Source organism: Furipterus horrens, unplaced genomic scaffold (assembly GCF_987537825.1).
Source record: "Furipterus horrens unplaced genomic scaffold, mFurHor1.1.pri manual_scaffold_1, whole genome shotgun sequence".
NCBI classification, from domain to species: Eukaryota; Metazoa; Chordata; class Mammalia; order Chiroptera; family Furipteridae; genus Furipterus; species Furipterus horrens.
Window position 1 is genome coordinate 209,815,103 of NW_028327171.1, and position 6,671 is coordinate 209,821,773.

Below are 6,671 nucleotides of genomic sequence, written 5' to 3' on the forward strand. Positions count from 1 at the left end.
TTTTGCTCTTTTTGCCATTCTTAGTCTTCCTCAAACTCTGGACATATATGTAACAGATTTCATTTGTTCATAAAACCATATGGCACTCCAGTTTTTTGTATTTCTGACCCCCTATCCAGTCCATGTCGTTTAGCCCCAGGATTAGCCAGTCAAAGGTCTCTACCAACCTAACCTACATGTTTGATTTAAGAGTTGTCAATCAGAGTGAGCCAGAGCCAATCAGAGCCGAGGAGCCTCAGTTCTGGAATGTCTGCTATTGCAAATAGGAATAAGAAATTCTCCTTCTGCTGAGGGAATTGAACTAAGCCTGAAGCTTCAGTTAGCATCTTGCCATGGTGATGTAAGAGCCTGCATAACAAGTAAACTAACATAGTTTTTAAAAATTAAAAAATAAAAGTCACTAGGGAGAGATTCTCTTTTCAGTCTTCTTTTCCCTTTTCCGTCTCACCAACTACTTTTTCAGACTTGCAGACCCGATGGCTTTCAATTCTATGTACTCTATATCTCAAAGCAATTCCTCTGCAGTGCTTTTGAGAAGGAGGGTCACTCTTCTTGCTACTCCTATTACACAAGAGGGAGGCTCAATTAGTGACTCACCCCTCCCTTTTTCCTATGGTGTTGTCTCCACATTGGTTCTTAACAGACTGTCAGTCACTGTTCTCTCCCAGCTCCCCTCCTTAGTTTTACACCTACTTCTTCAGTCCCAGAAGATGGATCATCCTCCCAAATCAGATAAAACTAGGGATGTTTATAAATAAATTTTCACAAATTCCTATTCCCCACGTTGGATGTATTTATATTTGATCCACCTCTTTTCTTCCTGCTTCAGGGGAAAGAACAGTACCTTCTATTTCAAGTTAATTCCTCTGTATGAGATCTAGATATTATCCTTTCTTACTGTTATTTCTAAATTCCCTTATATTCATTTTCTCTCCCTCCCCCCTTTACCTTCCCCCTCTCTCCCTCTCCCTCGCTGTATTTCCTCTCTTTCTATCTCTCTTTTCCTATTTATACATATTCACTCAGCTATCAGGTTGCAGAACTAAGTGAATAAAAATACAAGACACCAGATTAAATTTCAGATAAATGATAAAAATAGCTAATATAAGTATGTCCCAAACATCACATGACGTATTTATATAAAATACTATTTGTTTTTCATCTAAAATTCAAAGTTCACTGAACATCCTGTATTTATCCTGGCAACTCTACTCAACTACAATGCACCATAATCCACAAAAGCAAGGGCAGAACACTTTATTGCTTTCTTCCTCGTCTGTGTCAAGTCATTCTGGAAGGATGGTCTTGGATTCATTTGATAGAGTCTTGCAGTCTCTACAGACCTTTTGCTCACAAGTATTGCTCTCTCAGAGCATCACTTAGGCATTATTATGTCAAAAGACTCTTTACTGCCGAGGAATGACGACTGATAGGAAGGAATAAAGAGACTAAAGGAAGCAAGATAATCTGCCCTAATGCACCTATACATGCAAGTGCTGGTGTGTTTGTGTGCACACCACACACACACTCCCACTCACAACACAATCTCTTGTCGTTTACAGATCTCATTCTGGACACAGTCTTTTCTTTCTCCTCTTTGTAGAGTTTCCTTACCGTGTTCAATTTTCACCTTTATGTTATCTGCCATTGTTCTCAAGATCTATATGAGTCTTCCCAAAACAAGGTTATTAACAAACTTCTGATTATGAAATCCTAGACACATTTTTCTTTACATTTTTTATTCTCTGCTTTATTATGTTTGACTCTACTTTCTTTCTGAAACACGCACTGTTATGAATTGAATTTATTTTTCAAGTACCTGTGCATATAATCTTATTTGAAAAAAAAGGGGGGTGGGGGGTTCTTTGCAGATATAATTAAGTTAAGATAAAGCCTTTAGGGTATGTCCTCATCTAATATGGCTGGTGTTCTTGTGACCAGAGGGAAATTTGGAGCAGACAGGCCCATGCACAGATAGGAGAACATCAGGTGAAGATACAGAGGCAAAGGGAAGGTGGCCCATATGAAGATGGAGGGAGAGATGGGTGTTATGCAGCCACAAGCCTAAAAACACCTGGGGCTACAAGAAGCTGGAAGAGCCATGGGAGCATCCTCCCCTATGGGTTTTGAAGAAAGCATGGCTCTTCAGATAACAGGAGTTTGAACTTTTAGCCTCCAAACTGTGAGAGAATAAATGTCTCTTATTCTTAGCCTCCCAGTTTAGGGTACATACTTTGTTATCACAGCCCTAGGAAACTAATACTCTCATCTACTTTAATGCTCTTGAGACTATTATACTGGTTTCTGATACTTCCTACTTCTTTTCAGACTTTTTAATCATACTCCTTCAATTAGTATTTAAATGTTGCTATTCACCCAAATTTGACTTCTATCCTTTATCCTTCTCATGATACATGATTTCTCTAAATGGCCTCATCTACCATAAAGTTTTCACTACCATCAATGTGCTACCTACCATGGATAAATACAGCAGCTTATGATCATTAATGTTAGTGTTATTAGTCAATAGAGAGCAGAAACAATTATTCTTTTGATCTCTGGGTCCTAAGCATAGTAACACTTTACTACTTGAAAACAGGTCACACTAAGTCCCTATTGAATTAGGGAAGGACTCCATGACCAAGGAAGTGCATACACCTTGAAAAGCTGCCCATTCTCCTCTTGTGTCCAAGAAGTGGGCCAGTCAGCTTCCCCACCTAACATCCCCAGTAGTCACTACACTGTTTAATTCTGAAAGAAATGTCAACATTTATCCCAACAATTATTGTGGAAAATAACAAGTCATGGAAAGAAAACCATGGAGAAAGACAGATTCTGATTATCTTCCCAATGGGCACAGCAGCTGAATTAAGCACCAAAGAATCTGGGTCCTGATCATGATTACCATATTACCACTTTCTAGACAATATTTTAAAAATATTTCCATTTCATCCATTCAAAATTTTGAGGTGATTTACAAAAAAATACATAAAATAAAATAATAACAAAAATTAATGACCTTGTAAAATGTATTTAATAGCTAAAGTTCTTAAGAGTGTTGCATAGCTTAAATGAGAAAACATGTGAAACCAGGCTTTATATTATAAAGCAATAAAGACAACGAGAGCATGAATACCCAATTAGTGTGAGATTATTATGAACCTAACAAATGGTTTGACCTCTCTGTTCTTGAAAGGCAGAATCAAACAAGATGAGATCAGCTAACTTTTGGGGACAAGCTGGAAGAGAAAATGCAATGAGAAGAAATGACAGCCAGAAATGGTTGTTTCTCAGGTAGACAGTACTTTTTTTATATCATTGGAGTTCACGAAGATTATAGAGGCCACCCCAATTCCAGCTGAATCAACGTGTTTAGTCTTTTTCAAGTTTTATAAAATAAAGGTGGTACTTGGTAATCTGATTGATATTTTAAAAATACCAGTGAAGCCAATGCATATGATTCATCATGATAAATACATTTTATCCAGACAACTACTCATACTACCAAGTACATAATTCCACTGTCTCAGGTGGAACACACCTGTGACTTCTAGGCATTTGGCAATGAACTTGCCTAGTAGAAGCACACTTCTAATGACATGTTGCCCCTTTGTTCCTTTTCTCTCAAAACGTCTCCTTTAGGAAAGCAGAAAAACACACCTAGATAAACATCAAAGAATGTTGCCACAAAGGACCTTCAGCAAAATGCGAGCCAGCCAGATTCATTCACGTCTGAATACTGCCAGCACTTTTCATCCAGCTTGCGGATGCAAATGGGAGTTGAAGGGACGCAGAGCAATAAAGTTTAGCACGTGCTATGCTGCACAGCAAGGGAATTATAGGCACATCTGCAGTAACTCATGTTTTTCTGGGACTCTAATATCTTTTCTTTCATTTTTCTATCTGCACTGGAAGTCAGATATTATTATTTCATCCATTTCAGCATTCTGTCTTTAGGTGACAAGATGACTTCTTATTTTGCCTTCCCTACTCCCATCACCCTCTTTTCACAGAATCTGAGAAAATCTGCTGACTGGCGGGTATTTCTTCTACAGTAGGCAGATGAACAAACCCAAATGGGCAGAAATACTGAAATAAAGGACAAATGGATGGCAACCAAGAGCTTGGCCAGCAGAAAAGACTTTGCTAGTTAATAAATTGAGGTTGAACATGATGGAGTTGAAATGTAACCTTTAAAAGTAGAATCCACAATAATTCAAACTTGAAATGTTGGCAAATACAATGACAGAGCGGTCTTTGTTTAATAGTAACCGCAACAATTTAAGAAGAATTTTAAATTCTAGAGAAAGTGAAACAGAGAGGGAAAGAATAAAAAAGGGCCTTTTCAGTTTTTCTAGAATAAAGTCGATTAGAAAAATATTTGTGAGACATCTCAAAGAAATGAGTCAGCTAATATATACATATATGGCTACCTTGAATTTACTACCATAAAATGATTTCAAAAATCTATGCAATTCAAATATTCCCACATATCTGGATTAAAAAAATAATCTTATATATGAAGGTCAAAGTGTACAGTATTACTTTGACTTATAAAAGCAACTCTTCAGCTTGCTTCTCTTATGTATAGGTTTTTGTTGATTTTAAACTTGCCATTTTTGTAGACTTTTTCCTACCGATGTGAATAGGTTATAAAGAATAGAAGAAGGAATCTTACATACCTGTCTTTTTACCAAATGAAAAGACCGTATTAACTTGTGGTCAAGATGGCAGCATAGGCAGAAATGGCTTGCCTCTTCCCACAACCACATCAAAATTGCAACTAAAATATAGAACAACCATCATTCATAACTATCAGAAATAGAGTTGAATGGAAGTCTGAGAACTATGGAATTAAAGAGACCACATCCATCCAGACTGGTAGGAGGGGTGCAGACATAGAACAGGCTAGTCCCTCACCCACATGTGGTGGGTAAAAATTTGGGGGAAAGATCTCATGAGAAAGGAGTCCCAGACCCACACCAAGCCCTCCAGCCCAGGGCTCTAGTGCCAAGAAGATAAGTTCCCACAACTTCTGGCCGCAAAAACCAATGGGGACTGAGTAGGTGGAAGAAACTGCAGGAGCCCCAAGCAGTTCCTCTTACAGAACCCACACACAGCCTCACCTACTCAGACTCACTCTTTGTGAGCCCCACCACTGTAGTAGTAGCTTGAAAAGCACCAGTGGCATACAAGGAGAAAATGAAATGTCTGGCATCTAAGCAAGCAGAGGCCATTATCCCTTTTCCAAACTCTCTCCTCACAGAGCCAGCAAGCTGGCACCATATCTGAGACACCATCCACCTGGCTAACACTGTCTGACCCACCTTGAAGATCCCCAGAGGCTCCACACCACCCTACTTTATGGACCCACCTAAGCTGCTTTTCCATATGAATGGCTGGCCTTGCCTCCGGCCTCACAACTTCCTAAATCCTATCAAACAAACAATGGCTGGCCTCAGTGAACCCCATGTCCGGCACTGGCAGCAGCCAGCCTAGACTCACAGCTTGGCTTCATCTGGAAACCTCCAAACCCAGCACAAGTAGCAGCCATCTCAGGTTGCTTTATAGCTCGGGCAGGGTGGCCCGAGGTAAAACAAGGTGGGGGAACTGACCTTGGCCAGCATCACGCAGGAAACTCAAGGGCAAGCACAACCATTGGACAGCTATAGACCACTTGGAGCACCACCACCCTGCCTCTGCACAGCTGGTCCACCACAGAGGATGGAAGTTGGTGGTCAGAGGACACAGCCAGTCCTTGCAGCTGACTGGCCTGGGTAAATCCCTCTCATTGACCTGGCAACAGCAACCAAGGCTCAGCTACAAGAAGATGGTGTACTCAGCCTACACAAAGGGTGCACCTTGAGTATCCAGCTTGGGTGATAGGTGAGGCTGTGCCACTGGACCCTACAGAACACCTACCACATTAGGCCACACTACTAAGACACGGAGTCAAAGCAGCTCTAACTAATACATAGAAACAAACACAGGGAGGGTGCCAAAATGAGGAGACAAAGAAGCATGGGCCAAATGAAAGAGCAAATCAAAACTCCAGAAAAAAAACTAAACATAATGGTATTAACTGATCTATCAGATGCAGAGTTCAAAAAGCTGGTCACAAGGATGCTCAAGAATTTTAGTGAGGACCTCAACAGCATAAAAAAGTCAGAAATGAAGGATACACTGATTGAAAATAAGAACAATTGATGGGTAAATAAAAGTAAAGTGTATGAAGCTAAGAATCAAATCAGTGGTATGGAACATAAGGAAGCAAAAACAACCAATCAGAACAACAAGAAGAAAAATTAATTTTTAAAAATGAGAATAGTATAAGCAGCATCTAGGACAACCTCAAGAGGTCCAACATATGCATCATAGGGATGCCAGAAGGAGAAGAGAGCTTGGAAATCTATTTGAAAAAAAATAATGAAAGAAACCTTCCCTAATTTGGTGAAGGAAATAGACATGCAAGTCCAGGAAGCACAGAGTTCCAAACAAGATTGATACAAAGAGGCCCACCCCAAGACATGTCATAATCAAAATGCCCAAGTTTAAAGATAAAGAGAGAATCTTAAAAGCAACAAGAGAAATTAGTTAACTACAGGGGAATTCCCATAAGACTGTCAGCTTATTTCTCCAAAGAAAATTTGCAGGCTAGAAGAGATTGGCAA